General features: G+C 38.6%; 1 pseudogene; it reads left to right on the forward strand.

Annotated features, from left to right (window-relative positions):
- Positions 1-491: 491 nt before the first annotated feature.
- LOC101707306 (Y-box-binding protein 1 pseudogene) lies at positions 492-8,604 on the forward strand (annotated as a pseudogene).
- The last annotated feature ends 11,218 nt before the right edge of the window (positions 8,605-19,822 follow it).

Raw genomic sequence — 19,822 nt, forward strand, 5'->3', positions numbered from 1 at the left:
TGCCTATTTTCATCTCACGACTTCAGTTCTGCAAGATAAACTCATTTTTAAGGGAAGCTACATTCCTCTTTTAGGCTGAGGAAAACTCACATTTACTTTTTTTTTTTTCTGGGAGACTTCAAAGACGTCTTTCCTTAGGCTGGAATCTTCTCACCTCCCACCACTGTCTCCCCAGCTGCTGCTATTTCCCATCGCTGAAAACATTCCACAGAATCTGTCATCACAGGAAGTGGGTTCCAATGAGGTCTGATTCCAAGTGTGGATACTGGAGACATCCCCATGCAAATGTCTCTCCATGCCCAGAGGCCTCTAAGTATCCTGACCACTGTCAAAGACCATGTCCCACCAGGGAAGCTGGAATGAGGTTCTGCAAAGTCTACAGGGGAGTGGCCTTGACCTCTGTGCGTGATGCATAGGCAGTGGGCTGGCAGAATGTGGTGGAAGGCTCTTTGCAGAGGTCCACATGGCTCATCAGGCAGGTGACAGGCACGATGCATGTCCTACTAGTCTTTTCTGGTTCTCCACAGCTCTTTGATGCTGGTAAGAAATGGGGGTTGGGCTCTTTCTGCTGATCCTGAGCTCCTCCATGTAATTCCCTAGGCTTCATTCCTCTCCCTCATTCAGCTCCTTTTCCCCTTTTCCAACCCAATGCATTTTGGCTAGGTGGCTACATTGAATAATTTACCCAGGGCATTTGGTTCCAGTGTCATGATTAATAATGCCTCTGATCACTCTCCACATGGATTCATTTGGACCTTAAACTGTGTGGTCACTTTAATCCAGTCCAGTCTTGGAGGACAGGACATGGTATGAGTCTCCCAAATATCTCTTGTAATTTGTTGTTAGAGCATAAACTCTACTCCTTGCCTCCTTTAAGGCCTTATTCTTGGATTCTTAAAAGTCTTTTGTTTTCTACATAAATCTGACTCTTGTCAATGAAAGTTTTTGACTATCAAAAACCATTTTGGGAGCTCAAAATGAAATATTAACTTCTTTGGTTTCTTTTCATGTCCCTGCCACTCATAACTCTTTTCAAGAAAATGTAGATAAGTGACTATGGAAATGATCCTATACAAGGAAGTCCAGACAGGAAACCCCAAACGTGTGTGCCTTATACACTATTTTTTCATCACCTTCCCATTTTTATGCCTCCACTTACGACGTGCAAATCTCAAGGCATTCTTTTCATACCTATTCCTAGAGTTAGCTTGTTTGAAAAATAAAAATCCGTATTACTAGTTATTGTCTACTAGCATTATGCTCTTACTAACACAGAGGCTATCTCAAGTACTTTCAGTAACCCCCAGCGTGAACAATGCCATTCTGCCCATCTGACAGATGAGGTGATGGGTGCCTACAGAGGGCCTCCCACCTGTATGAGGTGATGTAACTTGCAAGAGCTTGGCCTAAAATTTGACTTCAGAGCTCATGAATGTTTTAAAAAGGAGCTTTAAAAGACATAAAACTTGCAGATCTACAGCTTGGCAGATTAACCAGAACACAGTGCAGACTTCAGTACAGACTTCCGTTTCTGAGAGAGAGGAGGGAATATAAATCCCATCAGAAATCCTTTTTACCTGTGTTGTTTTCCCCCAAGACTCCAAATCCTCCCAAGAGCAGCCTCCAAAGGAGCCTTTGCCTATCTCCTCTGACAGAATGGTCCAAAATCCTCCCTCCTACCGGAATTACTCTCACCCCATAATCAGTCACAGCTGCGTGAGTTTCAGCTCAGAGGCAAATTCTCTGCATGGAAAGGGCTGAAGAGCAGCTGCTGTGGAGCTGAACTCCACAGTGCATCTATCGAAAGACAAAATGTGAACATGGCACCCGAGCTCCACCTACTGTGCTGCTTCAGGTTGCTCTAAACCACCAAGCCTAGGACCCAGGGGCTCTGAGGATGCAGGTCAGTGACGGGGCCATCAAAGAAGCTGCCAAAATCAGATAGTATTCATAGGAAGTAAAAGAGTGAAGAGTGACAGAGATAAAGCCGCAAATATAACCAGACATATGTATTTAAACAGATGAAAAAAACCCCAAATGAATAGTCTTTAGAAATCTAATTCAACCTGTATATGCATGAGAGCAGAGATCATTTATTTTATTGGTCTCTCATGAGAGTTGATTATAGTGCATACACAGAATAACTAGCTATTCTAAATGTAGAATGCTTTAAGACCATCAAAGCAATCATGCCTAAATTACCCAGCGATACCTAATTTCCATCCTACACTCAATATGTCCATAAATATACATTGATAAGATAGAATTAACATTCCCTGATAAAGTTAGGCAATTGCTAATGATGAATGAGGTCAAGCTGTGACTGGCAGAATTTGTCAGAATTAACACAGATGTTTCCACAGTGTGGTGTTTGAGTTGCTATCTCATTGGTGACTTTTATTGTTCCCTCCTCTGTGTTTACTGCAATGGCAGATGTTCCCTAAGTATGTACCCCTTATATTGTTTTATATCCCTTGCAGAATGGTACTGCGCCAGTATCTCCCATGGGGTCACATCTAGTGAATCTTGTAGAACAATTTCCTCCTTGATCCATGTAATATATTCACATAGATGAAAATCAAATAGAATAGATGAGATTCTTATAAAATAAAGCAAGAGTCTGTCACCTCACCATTTTCCACTCTACTCTCCCAAGGGCAAGCAATATTAACTATTTCTGTATCTGGTTCTTTTGAGAATTAGACACTGGTTTAGATAATTTCTTTTCAGGGCTAATTGTTGTGCAAATGTTCTCACTATAACATTCTGCTATAACTAAAAAAGGACCCCCTTTTCATCGCTCCCATGCCTTCTTTCTCTTCTCTCAATTTTTGAGAGCTATGTCACTATTTTTAGTGTTTTGAATCGTCTTGTTTTCCATACAGTTTTTAAAATGTAGATTGTTTCCCCAATGTGAAAAATGAGAATTTTAGGGGCATCTGTTCTTCTCTTTCCCTCTCACCCCCCCCAATCTATTTTAAACATTTAATTGTAGCTGTTGGTTCAACTACAGGTTGATTATAAATGTTTACAAGAAGTAAGTATCTTAACAGGATCATAAATATATAAATATCATTTATTTTGTGGTTGAAGTGCAGGCTGGAGTTATATCTCATTGTCCTCAGGTCCTGCACCATCACCTGTCTTGGAATTCAAATCATAACGCTCCTTGCGGGAGAGTCAGTGTCACAAAATCAATATCAAACTCATTGGTGAAAATACTCCTTTCCTTCCCTGTAGACAACTTAAAATCATTCCATATTTTAGCTTGCTTCATAATTGGGACATGATTTGTGTATTTTTCCTGGCATTTCTTATTGCCTTTCTTTTTTAAAAAAATTATATGTTTGAGGAGTTATATCTCTTTATCATGTGTTTAATGTTTTGCAGCTTCTTTTGATTGCTCTTGTATTTGATACACATTCTTATTTGAAAGATATTTTACTTAGTCTCACTAATTTAAACTAGCTCATTATAAGCCTGCTCCTCAGCTCTCCCTTATGAATTCATTTTATTAGATCTATAATTTGAGCAAGAAACCTCTTTTGGGTCCTGAAGTGTATAATTGAGTAATTTCTTCAGAAAGAGTAAATAAGAGGATTATGTCCCAAGTTCTTGCATGTGTCTGATGATTCTGTGTGGCTCTGTGTTTTTGTTTTAAATCACCCTGTTTAGTTGTTGCTGACTCTCATTGAAAGATCGGTTGTCTTTCTTCTAGGACTTTGTTCTGTGATTTCTGTGATGCTCTTCTTGTCTCCATTCTCCCTCGTCTCCCTGGATGTCCTACTGAAAGAAGTTTAAACTCTTACATTGACCTCTAACTTTGATGTTTTTCCCCTAGTCTTTTCTTTTCCTTTCTTTTTACTCTACATTCTGGAATTTCCCTCATTTTCTTTAAATTAGTTATAGAAATGATGTTTCCAAGAATATCTATGACTTCTCTGATACCTCATTTTCTAGCAACCTATTCTTACTTCATCATACCATTTTACTTTCTGAGAATCTCAATCACATTTTTTAAAGATTTATTTATTCTTTTGGAGACAGGGTCCCACTATGTAGTTCAGGCTGGCCTTGAACTCACTATTAGTCCAACCTGCCCTCAGTCTCACAGCGATCCTCCTGCCTCAGCCTCCGAAGTGCCCGAATTACAGGTGTGCACCACCATGGCTAGCTTTAAAAGAGGTTTTAAAGACGGAAATGTTTAGGGATGATTTGGATTTACACACAATTGTAAGAAATAATGCAAAGAAATCCCAAGAACATTATATCTAGTTTTCCCTCTCAGCTTTTACAAAACCACTGTGTAGTATCACAGCAAAGACACTGACAATCCATTAGTCTTTCCCAGATTTCCCCAGTCTTGTATGGACTGGTGTATGTGCATGTGTGTGTATTTATCACCACATGTGTAGGTTTTTGTGCCCACTCTATCAGTCCAGAGGCTGAGCGGTTGCTGCAGGTTAAGGGTGCTCTCCTACTGCTCTTTCCCAACCTCTCACCTTCCCACCCATCCTTCCTAGACCACCTTGACAATTGCCAGCCTGTTCTCCAAGATTTGGTTTATTTCACTAGGTTTCAACTCCCTGAAAAGTCATCCGAGTTGTTATGTACTTAAAATTTGGTTTCTTTTTATCATTTATTAGTGTGGCATGGTATATACATAAATCAGTTTATTTAACCACTTCCTTGATGAAGGACATCCAGATTGTCTCCAAGATTTTGCTGTTATGAGTAGAGCCACTATGAAGATTCCCATATAGGTTCTGTGTGAACAAAAGTGTTCATTTCTCTGGGATAAACACCTGAGAGTAAAATTGCCAAGTCACAGGGTAGTTGCATGTTGACTTTTATAAGAAACTGTCAAACCTTTGGCGGTTTGGGCATTGCTTTCCAAAGCCACCATGCCAATGCACATTCCCACTAGTAATAAATGAGTAATCTGGTTTCTTCACATCTGCACCAGAATTCTGGCGTTTTCTTCTGTTAGCCATTCTGACATATGTTCGGTGAGGTGGTTTTTCACTGTACTTTTAACTGGCTTTTCCTTATTAGCCAATGGTGTTGAATATCAGTTCTCATGCTGGTTGGCCACCCAGATACACTCTTCAGTGCAATGTCACTATGGGTTTGTTTAGTTTTTGGTTTGAGGTGTGCCAGCTTTCTAATGCATTTTTTAACTGCTGAGTTTTGAGCGCTCACTACATTTTTTTACACGAGTCCTTATTAGAGATGTCATTTTCAAATACTTTCTCCCAATTTGTTCTATGCCTTTTTAAACCTCTATTTATATGGGGTTCTGGAAAATAATAGTTTTAAATACTTATTGTTTTACTGTTCCCTCCTTTTTCTATGCTTTCATATCACGTCTGAAATCTTTGCCTGTTCCCAGATCCAAAGTTTTTTCCTTATGCCTTTATTTTTTAAAAGTTTTATAGGTTTTCAATTTACTGTTAAATGCAGGATCCATCCTAAGTTAATATTTGTTTAAGCATGAGGGTTCAGTCAAGCTTTTGCTGACAGAAAACTGGATGTGCAATTGCCCTAGTGCCTTTTGTAGGAGGGGCTATCTTAGCTTGAGTGAACTGCCTTTGTACCTTTGCCAAAATCAGTTGGACATGTTTGTGTGGGACATTTCTGAGCGCTCAGTTCTTTCTTTACATTGATCTATGGGTCTCTCCTTCTGTCAATACAATACTTTTTTATGACTGTGAGGAGATAATAAAGCTTAATATGGAATAAAGCAACTCCTCCCAGTTTATTCTTCTTCCTCCAGGTTGTTTTAGCTATTCCAGGGGCTTGTTTCTTCTCATATACATTTTAGAATAATCTTCTTTATGTCTATAGAAACTTTACTGGGAGTTTCTACTCATTCTTACTTTTCTATTACTATAAATATGAACTACCAAGAAGCCTGAAAGGAACTTCCATGTAGGTGGGTGGGGCATCTCTACTTCATTTTACAGTGTGTAGGCAAGGAAAAAGCTATCAGTAGGTAAAATATTAGTAACAAGTTTCTCAAGACAGAAGCTGGTGAAAGATTCAGAGAGAGCCAACAGAGCTATGATGCTACCTTTGTGTACACACACGGAGAGCCACGATTAGAAAGAAGGTGATGCTGAGAAGTCTGAGCCAGAGCCAGAGAAAAGGAGAGATGGAAAGTGGGAATGAAAACCTGGGATAATTTCAAGTTTTTGTACTTAGGATTGTCCTTTTTATACCCTTACTTTTACTATCTTCTGGGGTTTTGTTGCTGTTTTGTTTGGTTTGGTTTCACCCGCAGATATGATTTTGTCTATGTAAGTTCAAAATATGGTTGGCAGAAGGCAGGGGAGCTTGCTTAGTGGCAGGGGTCAAGAGAAAGTCCAACTTCATTCTGCCTTTTGTAGATGCTCAGATATTTAAATAGCTGTCACCCTTATAAATGTCACGTTATTTATAAATAAGGAAGTAAAAGTAAATGAAATACACTCACGTTTTCAGGCTGCCTTTTGGAACCAGAACTTTAGTAGAATGTTTTCAAATTTATCTTAAAGATTGATATGCTCCAGCACTTGAAGGGAATTTTCATCTAGATTTTTTTCTTTATATTGAGAGTAAGATACAGTTCTCTGCTTTTAAAAAGTACTCATCAATTTGCAAGCCCTTCTGCTTCTTTGTTCATAAATACCACAACCCTAAACTCTTCCTTTCCTTTATCTCTGATGCTAATTCCTCCTTCAACTCTTACCTGCCAGAATCTAGTTCTGTAAGGCTGGTAGTGGTTGTGATAAAAGGTCGGCTTCAGCCAAGGACAGAATGGGGCTCAGATGAGGAATGTGATGAAATTGGGAAAAGACCAGCAGCAATGTTTATCAAATATAAAAAGGACCATCCATCGGGCAGGATCACAAGGCAAGTAGGACACAAAGAAGCAATACTCCCACCCACACTTTCTAGTATGAGAAAGCGCTCTATAATCAGGCAAAAACCTACAGTAACTTTAGGTATATACCAAATAGCAATGGTTTGACAATGGATAAGAATTGGAAAAATCTGATGATTCACATTGGAAAGGTGTTCTCAGACATCATCACTACCATTACTGATAAATTTTGATTGAATACCACCAGTGACAGGAAAATCAATATAGTAGAAGATTGCTCATACTATTGGAAAAAAATTTTTACCTATAATTTGTTTGACAAATGTAACTCCCTAATAAAGGTGGCTGCATGTTTTGTTTCTCTCAGAGCAGTTCAGGTTATATTTATTATAAAACTGTTATGTGTGTTCCCTTTTATTCTCAAGAGTGAGGAGGGAAATGGGAAAAAATAAGAATTAAGATATATCAGGTACAGGTACAAATTCCATATGATGAATGTCATTATTATGTCTAAGATGTACCAATAAACTTGATTAAAAAAATAAACGGGGAAATCAAAAATTTTTTTAGTGTTTAGTTTTATTAGTACGTGTTTGCAATGCGTAATGATTCTATGCTTTGAGGGGACTTGGTACATATACATAACACATCTTAATTTTTTTTTGACTCCTTTCCCTCCTTTCTCTGCCCCCTTCCCATCTCTTTTTGTAAAAACACCCAACAAGTTCGATCGGTAGCGGGAGGGGAGAGCGGACCCCAGAGAGCCCTGAGCAGCCCGGCCGCCGCCCGGGTAGTTCCCAGCGCACCCCGGAGGAGCCGCAGCTGCCGCAGCCGCCCCGCCCTCAGCGCCGCGGACCCCAAGCCCGGCACCACGGCAGCGGCGCAGGGAGCGGCGGCCCCAAGGCCATCGCAAGGAAGGTTTTGGGAACAGTGAAAGGGCTCAATGTAAGAAACGGGTACGGTTTCATCAACGGGAAGGACACCAAGGAAGATGTATCTGTGCACCAGACTGCCCTAAAGAGGAACAGCCCCAGGAAGCAGCTTCGCAGGGTGGGAGATGGAGGGACTGCGGAGTCCGACGTGGCTGAAGGAGCAAAGGGTGCGGAGGCAGCAAACGGTGCAGGCCCCGGGGGAGCTCCAGGCAAGGCAGGAAATAGGCAGCAGGCCGTAACCCTTAGAGCCGCCGTCCGCGTCGGAGGGGTCCTCCACGCGGTTACAGCAGAATTACCGGAGCAGTGCGAGTGGGGAAGAGAACGAGGGGTCCTCGGAGAGCGCTCCCGAAGGCCAGGCCCACAGCGCCGGCCCCACCGCACCGCAGGCGAAGGGTCCCACCCTACTACATGGGGAGACCCTACGGGCGGGCGTGGGCCGCAGCCTTCCAACCCTCCCGTGCAGGGAGAAGCGAGGAGGGTCCTGACAACCAGGGTGCGGGAGGGCAAGGCAGACAAGGGAGACAGAGTGTGCATCGAGGTTATAGATTTCGGAGGGGCCCTCCTGGCCCAAGACGGCCTAGAGAGGACGGCGATGAAGAGGTGAAGGAAGATCAAGGAGATGAGACCCAAGGTCAGCAGCCACCGCAACATCCGTACCCCCGCCACTTCCATTACCGACGCAGACGCCCGGAGAACCCTAAACCACAGGATGGCAAAGAGGCAAAAGCAGCCGATCCACCCGCTGAGAATTCGTCTGCTCCGGCTCCCGAGGCTGAGCAGGCCGGGGCTGGGTCAACGCCGGCTTAAGGTCTCTACCGTCATCCGGTTTAGTCATCCAGCAAGAAGAAACGAATATGAAATTCCAGCAATAAGAAATGAACAAAAGATTGGGAACTGAAGACCTTAAGTGCTTGTTTTTTGCCCATTGACCAGATAACTAGAACTATCTGCATTATCTTTGCAGCATGGGGTTTTTATTATTTTTACCTAAAGACGTCTCTTTTTGGTAATGACAAATGTGTTTTTTTTTTTTAAAAAGCCTGGTTTTTCTCAATACACCTTTAAAGGTTTTTAAATTGTTTCATATCTGGTCAAGTTGAGATTTTTAAGAACTTTATTTTTAATTTGTAGTAAAAGTTTACAACTTGATTTTTTCAAAAAAGTCAACAAACTGCAAGCACCTGTTAATAAAGGCCTTAAATAATTGTAAAAAAAAAAAAAAAAAAACACCCAACAAACAATTTCCCTAGAGTCTCTCTTAATCTTTTATTATACGGATTATTCTTATTTGAAGTACCAAGCTTATTTTCTTCATCCTTTATTTGGGAAGCCATTTTTCAATGGCTGTGCATTAAATTGAATAGTTCTACAACAGCACTTTCATCAACTTTATGAAAACTTCCATATTTTACAAGATCATTTGCCATTTCCCTATGCAATAACTTAACATGGATTTGCATTGTGATTTGAGCCATTTATCAACATTATACAATATAGAAGAATGAAAGATGTAAAAATTTTGATGTGATAACTATCATTATTTATCAGTATTTAGCAGTGCATTGTTCTGTCTCTGAGGATTTGAAAATGTAGGAACTTAGATAAGAAAAATTCAGATGCTTTCTATGTCTCTAATTTACTTTCACCAGCACCAATATTATTGAATTTCATTTCTTAACATTAAGTATGTATTAGGACTCTGGGTTAGGCAGTGTGGATATGAAGCTGAATATATATTCCTTCACACCAACAGATGACTTAAAATGCAATTCAAATGAATTAAAATATAAAGTACTATTTTCTTGTGTGTGTATGTGTAGTGCTGGGAATTCAACCCAGGACTTTTTCTCATGCAACAAGGCAAGTGCTCTACTGGTGAGCTACACCATCAGCCCGAAGTATGAGATGCTGTATAAGCAAAATGCAATGGGACCTACAAGTAGTCAAGAATTTCATGGGAGACATGGTATATAAGGTGATATCTCATCATTGAATAGAGTTGATCTTGCAGAAATGTAAATGGAGAAAATGACTTGTGTGATGATAAGAGATAAAAATAGCAGGAGACTTTCTGAGAACCACATTTAAAGATAAAGCTGCCACCAGATCATGTAGGCTCCTTGGGCAGCCAAAGACCAGTAGACACAAACAGAAATTTTAAAAATACACAGAGCACAAGATGCAGAGGAATAATGCCAAAAAATGAGACTCAAAAGCTTATCAAGGATAGCAACTGGCCCAATAAGTGGAACAGAATAAGACCAAGCTCCTGAGGCTGAATAAGAACTGAGAAGGAGCACCCAATTAGTAACTATCTAATTACCACCCCCAAACTTGATGCTGAGACACTTTCTTAAAATTCTCTAGCCCAATGTGCTTTTTACAGTATATATTCTAATTTAATGTCAGAAATATTTATGTTGTCCTAAAATAACAAATATAAATATATGTGGATATGATTAGATAGATAGATAGATAGATAGATAGATAGACAGATGAAAAGACAGGCTTTTTTCTACACAAAAGATGTCCAGGTACTCCAATTTATATTTCCATATTTCCTTATACCTGTAGAGTGCATCCACAGTCTGGCTATTTCTAATTATTGTCTCAAAAGAAACCCTAAGATGATCTGAAGCCCACTTTTCAAATGTAATATTATTCTGGAAAGTTATTTCATCTAAGATTTTCACACAGCAGGCCTACATTCTGCTTTAAAAAAAAGAAGCTTTCAAATATGACCTTGAAAATGACAAATTATAAAATCTATAAAAAAAACTCTTGTGAACCATACCCTTGGTTTGTCCTGTCATTTTAGAAGATGAAAAAGAACCTTTTTCTATAAAACTATGTAAATCTCAGGAAAGAACCTATCCAGTAAAATTGAGTGTCTTAGGTCAAATTTTCTTGAAGCATACCTTGAGACAGGAGTTTAAATATACATGATGAATTGAGGGAATGCTCTTGAGAAAAAGTCATGTAAAGGAGGGAGTGAAGAGGATAAAGGAACAAGAATTGAGCAAGGGTGTGGTCTGGCAACTACAAGAGCTCCTGAGGATGAATTGTATTACAGAGCTGTGTTTCCTTGAAGAAATACAGCTAACTTAAGGATTAAACAATGATACTTAAGACCTAATCTAATAAAATTAATTTCTGCAAAATAGAAGACCTTCTGTGAGCTATGACACCAAGCATTCTCAATAGTCTTTTTAAGGGTATTGAGTAGGGCACTAAAACAATGTCTAACACAGTCTGCTCCTTGTATTGCTCTGATCTACTTGTGTCTCACATTCTACTCCTTCCAGGTACAGCTACTTCAGGAGTCTGTGTCACAATTCTTAGAGCAATTTACACTATGGCACTTTGAGGGTCAAACTACAGGACATGCTGTCACACTTGAACCTTAAACCATAATTGATGTACTATTCTCATCTTTCATCTTCTATCACTTACTCTAGACTGAGTCTCACTCTTAATAACCTGTATCTTCACCTATAAGGGGTCTCAGGCCTTTATAAGACCATGATTTCTCTATCTTCCCATTTTTAGTTCAACATGAACATATGAATACCAAGAGATAACCAAGTATAGTACCTTAATGCCAGACATAGTCTTCTCTGCACCATTGTGAGCCTATGCTGATACTAATTATGAGGATAAGAGATGATTACTCTTGCCAGTGTGGCAACTTCTGTTCATGTCTACTGATATACTATAGCTCAAGGGGCCTAGGTGAGTGGGCAGAAGTCTAACACTAAATTAAGGGGCTGTCAGTTCTCAGAGCAGAGGAGGCCTCCAGGTTGGCATGCCACAGCTCCCAGCACAGAGGAGCCTTCTGGGTCAATGTGCCACAGCTCCCAGCACAGAGGAGGCTTCTGGGTCAATGTGCCACAACTCCCAGTGCAGAGTAGGAGGCTTCCAGGCCAACTTAGAACCACTCCAAACAAAGAGGAGGTGAGCTGCATGGCACCAGCAGCACCCCCGCCCCCTTTGAAATGAAAAGACATGTAAAGAAGTCTCAGAACCAGACTGTCAGATGACCTACAGCAACCCCAAAGGAAAATGAAATGGAACACTCTGATACTCAACAACCTGGACTTCCTGAACTGGTAATGAAAGAGGATCTGAAAAAAGTGAAATCACAAATAATTTCTCACGTAACAGCAGAGATTGTGCCAATAGTGCAAGACATGATTAATTAATCTAACGAGGACACAGATTAAAAAAAAAAATAGAGGCAATGAGGAAAATGATGGAATCCCAACATAGGAAAAAAAATGGAATCCATAAAACAGATGCAAACAGATTTCCAGGAGATTAAAAACTCTATTAAAAGTCTGCACAGCACAGTGAGCCAAGGTGAGGACAGAATGTCAGATATAGAAGATAAAATTGCAATTAGAGACCAGGAAAAGAAAAGTTGCTTCAAAATTGTAAGGGAACACGAGAAATCAATCAAGCAGCTGCTAGACGATGCAAAGAAGAATAACATAAGACTGATTGGAGTCAATGAAGGAAGAGGAGAGAGTGCAGATGACATAAAAAAACTGTTCACAAAAGTGATGACAGAAAATTTCCCAAGCAGGGGAAAAGAACTTGACATACAGAAAAGTGAGGCATACAGGACTCCAAATAGCCTTGATCAAAAAATATCTACACATAGGCATATAATTGTTAAGATTCCAGAAACCCAACAGAAGAACAAAGTTTTACAAGCAGTTAGAGAAAAGAAACAAATCACATACAAAGGAAAGCCCATCAGAATCACAGCAGACTTCTCCATCCAAACACTCAAGGGAAGAAGAGTTTGGAGTGACATATTCCAAGCCCTAAAGGAAAATAGCCTCCAACCCAGATTGATGTACCCTGCAAAATTATCTCTCAAAATTGATGGAGAAATAAGATAATTTCATGACAAAGAGCACCTTAGGAACTTCATGATTACCAAACCAGAACTCCAAAAAATGTTAGACAAAATCCTAGGAAAAGACAACAAGGATCACAACCCTAGGAAGTCCAGCAAAATGAATCTACTGGGCACAACAAGAAATTAAAAGCAAAGGAGGAGAATCAAACAAAAAGAAAAAGTCACGACAATGATAAGTCAATATGTATCAGTTATAACCATCAGTGTTAATGGTCTCAATTTATAAATCAAAAGAAATAGACTGGCAGAAGGGTTCAAGAAGCAAGATCCAACAATATGCTGCATACAAGAAACACATGTAATTCAAAAAGAAACTCATAGAATGAAAGTTAAAGGGTGGAAAACAATACTCCATGCGACAAGAACCCGAAAAATATCAGGAGTAGCTATCCTCTTTGCAGATCAAGTGGATTTCAAACTCACACTGATTAAGAGAGACAAAGAAGGACATTACATCCTTGTAAAGGGAATAATCCTACAGGAAGAGATGAAAGTCATAAATATCGATGCACCAAATACTAATGTGTCCAACTATATAAAACAGATACTAACAAACATGAAAAATCATATAACCACTAACACAATAGTAGTGGGGGGCCACAATATGCCACTGTCACAAATAGAAAGAACTAGACAAAAAACATACAACAAGATACTAGAACTCAATCAAACTCTTGAACAAATGAACTGAACAGATGTTTACAGAGTATTCCACCTGACAAAATCAGAATACACATTCTTTTCAGCTGCACATGGGTCATTCTCCAAAATAGACCACATACTCACTCATAGAACATGTTTAAGTAAGTGCAACATAATTGAAGTTATCCCCTGTATATTATCAGACCATAGTGCTATGAAATTGGAGATCAACAGCAAAAGAAACTGCAAAAATTTCATAAACACATGGAAATTGAACAACACACTTCTGAATAACCAATGAGTCACAGAGGAAATGAAAGAAGAAATCAGACAGTTCCTACAATTAATGACAAGGACAATACAAAATATCAGAATCTATGATGGAACACAATAAAAGCAGTCTTACGAGGGAAGTTCATAGCAGTGAATACACATATTAGGAAAACAGAATGAGCCCAGTTAAACAACCTGATGCTGAACCTCAAACTTCTAGAAGAAGAAGAACAGGACAAACACAAATCTCATACAAGGGAAGAAATTATAAAGATCAAAGCAGAAATCAATTCAATGGAGACAGAGAGAATGATACAAAAATTAATGAAGCCAAGAGTTGGTTCTTCGAAAGAATAAACAAAATTGACAGACCCTTAGCCAACCTTATCAGAAAAAGGAAAGAAAAGGCCCAAATCCATGCAATTAGGAATGAAAAGGGTGAAATTATAATGGACATGGCAGAAATCCAGAGTATCATCAATACCTACTTTCAGAATCTATATGCCAATAAGATGGAAAACACAGAAGAAATGGACAGATTCCTAGATACACATGAATTACTAAAGCTGAACAAAGAAGATCTAAAAATTCTAAACAACTCAATATCAACGAATGAAATTGAAAACATAATTGAAAATTTATCAACTGAGAAAAGCCCAGGTCCTGATGGCCTCACTACTGAATTCTACAAGACATTTAGAGAGTAACTACTGCCACTACTGTTTAAACTCTTCAATGAAATTGAAAGGGAAGCAATGCTCCCGAATTTAAGCCTGAAAGCAATCATCACCTTGATCCCCAAAGCAGAGAAAGACCCAAACAAAAAAGAAAAATATAGGCCAATCTCACTAATGAACATAGATGTAAAAATCCTTAATAAGATTCTGACAAATAGAATGCAGAAGACCATCAAGAAGGTCATATACCCTGACTAAGGGAGATTCATCCCAGGGATGCTGGGATGATTCAACATATGCAAATCAATAAATGTAATACACTATATCAATAGAGCCAAGGACAAAACCATATGATTATCTCCATAGATGCAGAAAAAGCATTTGACAAAATCCAACATGCATTTGTGATCAAAACCCTACAAATTTGGAGTAGACAGTCTCTACCTCAATCTGATAAAAGCCATCTATGAAAAACCAACAGCCAATATCATACTAAATAGTCAAAAACTGAAATCCTTCACAATAAAATTGGGAACAAGACAAGGATGTCCACTATCACCACTCTTGTTCAATATAGATTTGGAGACATTAGCCAAGATAATTAGACAAGAGAAAGAAATAAAAGGAATAAAGATAGGAAATGAAGAAGTCAAATTGTCATTATTTGTAGATGATGTGATACTCTATATAGAAGACCTCAAGAACTCCACCAAAAGTCTTCCAGACTTAATAACCAAATTCAGTAGAGTAGCTATATATAAGGTCAACACACAAAAATTTCTTTCCTCTAACTGAACAATAGACTCACTGAGACAGAAATCAGGCAAACAATTCCTTTCACAGTAGAATCCAAAAAATGGAGATACCTAGGAATCAACCTAACAAAAGAAATCAAAGAGCTCCTCTCTGAAATCTATAGCACTCTGAAAAGAGAGATTGAAGAAGATATCAGAAAATGGAAAGACATCCCCTGCTCCTGGATAGGAAGGATCCATATAGTGAAAATGGCCATACTTCCAAAACTGCTATATAGATTCAATGCAATCCCAATTGAAGTCTCAAAAGCATAATTCATGGACATTGAGAAAACAATCCAAAAATTCATTTGGAGGAAGATGAGACCCTGAATAGCAAAAGCAATTCTAGGTAACAGAGACATGGCAGAAGGTATCACAATCCTCAACTTGAAACTATAGTACAAAGCTACTGTGATAAAAACAGCATGGTACTGGCAAAGAAACAGACCTTAGGACCACTGGAAAAGATTAGAAGATGCCAAAACAACTTCAGACAAACTCAATCATCTCATTTTAGGTAAAGGAACCAAACAGCCTCGCTGGAGGAAAGATAGCCTCTTTGATAAATGGTGCTGGAAAAATTGGGTTTCAACTTGCCAAAGATTAAAACTAGACCTATATCTCCCACCATGCACTAAACTACAATTGAAATGGATTAAGGATCTAAATATTAAAATAGAAACACTGAATCACCTGCAACAGAGGTTGGATAGAACTCTTGAAGAAATTGGTGTAGGAAAAGATTTTATGAACAAAACCTCAGTTGCCCATGAACTAGCACAAACAATCAACAAGTGGGATCTCTTCTTATTAAAAAGCTTCTGCACAGCAAGAGGAACCACTAGTAGTGTGAAGAGACAACCCATAACGTGGGAAAAAATCTTCACCTGCTGTTCCTCAGACAAAGGTCCGCTATCTCAAATCTATGAAGAACTTAAAAAGATCAGACCTCCCAAATCTAAAGACCCAATCTGAAAATGGGCATCTGAAATGAACAAACATTTCTCAGACAAAGACGTAGAAATAGTAAATAAACACATGAAAAAGTGTTCAACATCACTGGTTACTGGAGAGATGCAAATGAAAACAATGCTGAGATTCCACCTCACTCCAGAAAGAATATCTGCTATCAAGAAATCAACCAATAACAAATGCTGGTGGGGCTGTGGGCAAAGAGGAACCCTGCTTCACTGCTGGTGGGAGTGTAGACTGGTGCAACCACTGTGGAAATCAGTATGGAGATACCTCAAAGAACTAGGACTAGAAGTCCCATTTGACCCAGCTATTCCCCTGCTGGGTATTTTCCCCAAAGAATTAAAAGAATCATATCACAGTGATATATGTACACCCATGTTCATAGCAGCACAGTTTATAATAGCTTAAAATTGGAAGCAGCCCAAATGCCCATCAACTGGAGACTGGATCAAGAAAATGTGGTTTTTTTAATAAAATGGAGTACTACTCATCCATCAAAAATGAGAAATTAGAGACATTTATTGCTAAATGGATGCACATTGAGGCGATACTCTTAGGTGAAATAAGTAGGACACACATGTGTAAATACCAAATAGTTTCTCTAGTGTGAGAAACTCAAAGTGTAAATAAGGACTAAAAGGTATAATAGACAATGTGAAATAGGAAGAAAAGGGGCAAAGGGGACGGGGAAGTTGGAGGGGTAGGGGAAAGGAAAGAGGGGAATGTAATTAATATGAAAAAATGAAAAAAAGGAAACAAAGTCTTTGTAAATAGTGAGGGAAGGAGGGGTTGAAGGAAGGGCAGGAGTATGGGGAAAAAATAAAAGCCAAGAGATTATGTAAAGGTACAAATTTCCAATGATGAATGTCATTATATTGTATACCTAAAATATACCAATAAAAGGATATACAGTTAAAAAATAAATAAATTGAGTGGCTCTGTCCTCTAGTTCCATTGTCCACTTCCCTGGGAACTTTGAACTGTCCAATTGACAGTCTAAATTTGCGGGGATGAAAAGCATGAGTTCCTCCAAGAAGGTATCTTGGAGTAATGAAGAGAAGTAACACTTCTCTCTCCACTATTTGTTTCTCAGATCCATTGATTCTACTTCCGTGGGATTCAGTCTCATAATAGTGCCCTCCATTTGTGTTGATGCTGAGAACCAATGCAGGAGAAATGGAGAGCATGAGTATCTTAGACTGGTCCCTCTAATATAGACCCTAAGACAAAGCTCTGAATGTAATATGCTTATTTAGGTGGTGGTTGCAGAAAGTTGCCACAGAGGATTGGAGAAATGAAACAAGGAAAAAGCAAAACCAATACACATACCTTAATGAACAGGCTACTGCCATAGGCAACTCTGAACCATTCCCAATAGAGACTTTTGCAAAGTGTGGAATACACCTCAAAGTTCCCCACTGGGGGGCCAGAAACCTGGAATATTTATTCTCCAACTCACTTCCATAATCAGTTAAGGACTATTCTTCAGCACTGCCATTTTACCCTGCAAGTGCCAAAAAGGAGTGAATATTCAGTTGGAGAGTTATGGAAGTTGGCAGTAAATCACTATTGGTAAGTGTGAGATTAGTGAGTGGCAATATGGTAAGGGCACAAATGGCACTTACTACAGTTACCCCTAATACAACAAAATTAATTTCCTAACATCCTGTGGAACAGGGGCTTGTAAACATGATTTAGCCTGAGTTACTTAAAGAGAGAGTTGGGAGAAGCTGAATTTCTTGTATATTGGATTTTGTGGATGGGCATTTAAATGTCACAATTGGATTCATAGCCCACGTGGGAAAACCAATACAAAATATTACCGTGCACCCATCCCCAAGGTATGGGGAGAATGACTAGTATAGATTAGTAGCAGTATGGTCCCAAATGATCTTTGTTACTTAATTCTAAGGAATTAGTTTCTCTATTGCTAATGTAAGAAGAACTAAACTTCTGGGGCAAGAGGAACTATAAAATGACACCATAAAAGTTGACAGATCTCAATTTACTGGTAAAGAAGTACAAATGGCATGTATCAGAACTACATTAACCAAGATCCTGTAATTACAGGGATTTACTAAAATTAATTTATTGGACAACAATCTTCAATTTTAAAAGGACATGTGAAGATTAAAATGGAAAAAAATCAGAATGAATTTTAAACTTTTAAGGAAATTATCAACTAATGAATTCTACAGTAACCTTACATGATAAGACAACCCCAAACCTCAAAAACACCCAAGATTGAATCTGAAACTCTGAGACATGTATAACCAGAATGTTCCATGTTTAAGTAATTTTGATTAGAGAAATAACTGCAGAGCTTCAACAAAGATAGCAATATAGAATAGTAGAATGAATGTAGCACTATGCAAAAGATCTGTGCTTATATAACTTCAGTGATGATAAAACTAGGAAAATTTTAGGAAGTTTTTAAACTAAATAAACCAGAGTTTGTTTTCTGAAAGTAACAATGATACTTTTCTATACACGTGATTGCACAGTTATATTTACTGAGATAGTTCATATACAAGTAATTTACAAATCAAAGTGTTTAGCATGATTAAGGCCTTAGTTTATGTTTCAATGATAAAAGTACAGAGTAGAAATAACCAGAATAGTAAATGAAAATTTTACATCAGACAATTAGAAAATGAAGATGGATTCTAGGTAGCTTAGTTAATGACTATTGACAAAAGGAAGTTTTGTCTGAGTCACTGCCACAGACACTTCTGGGGTTTCTGTACAGACAGGAGGATTACCCTTTCTTGCCATCATATACTTGTAACTAGTCTTGCCCTACAGCCCATGAACTGTTGGCAGAAGTGATGTCTGATACTTCTGGGCTAAAGCTTCTATTATTGGAGCAGAGCTCTCCACACTCCCTTTCCCCGGCAGGGTGATGGAGGAGGCCTCAACTGAGATGAAGAAACCAAAGATCCAAGCAGCCTGATAACTACATTCCTAACTGGAGGAACTGTCCTGGACCCACAATGGAGTTTACATGACCACAAAATAAACCCATGTGACACTTTGGGTTTGTTTTGCTTATGGGTTTTGTTACTGCAGCTTAACTCAACTTAACCTGACCAGTATGAGCAGTGAGAGTATAGTCAGTGTCTCTATATTCTTTAGATGACACAGCCACAGAGTTCTGCAGATGTTTAACGGTGGGCATCTGAATCTTATAAATGCTGTTCATCAATGTAACTTTATCTGGATTATTCTATTCACTAACCCCTCTTTAGACTGCATATTCACAATGCTAGAAAAGTTTGTTGGTTTACTATAGTCCATCAAAAGAGAAAAAAATACTCTTGTTCATTCATAATTGCTTCCATTGACACATTCACAATCACTACCACTTTCAAAATGTATTTTATGATATTTTCAAATCTGTGTGAAATATAATATACCTGGATAACCAAGACGTTATTTGCATGATTAGAGGGTGGAGATAATCTTGTTAATGTTTATTTGTGATCCTATATTCTTCCAAAAGAATCTGTACACAAATGATGAATTATTCTTCAATTTCTTCAACTGACCTTATTCCACAGCAAGCCATGTAGGTCTGGAAAAAAAATCACAAAAGGATTGGAATTAAGTGGAATGGCACTGCATCTGACTATCTAGCATCTATCTATAGTGAAATAGAGATATCTGTTCCACCACCACAAAATCTCCATGACTTGAACAAAAACGGTATATTTTATTACCATTTCAGCATCTTT

The sequence above is a fragment of the Heterocephalus glaber genome, unplaced genomic scaffold (genome assembly GCF_053883595.1).
Source record: "Heterocephalus glaber isolate CG9 unplaced genomic scaffold, H.glaber_assembly_v1.0 deba00001481, whole genome shotgun sequence".
Taxonomy (NCBI): domain Eukaryota; kingdom Metazoa; phylum Chordata; class Mammalia; order Rodentia; family Bathyergidae; genus Heterocephalus; species Heterocephalus glaber.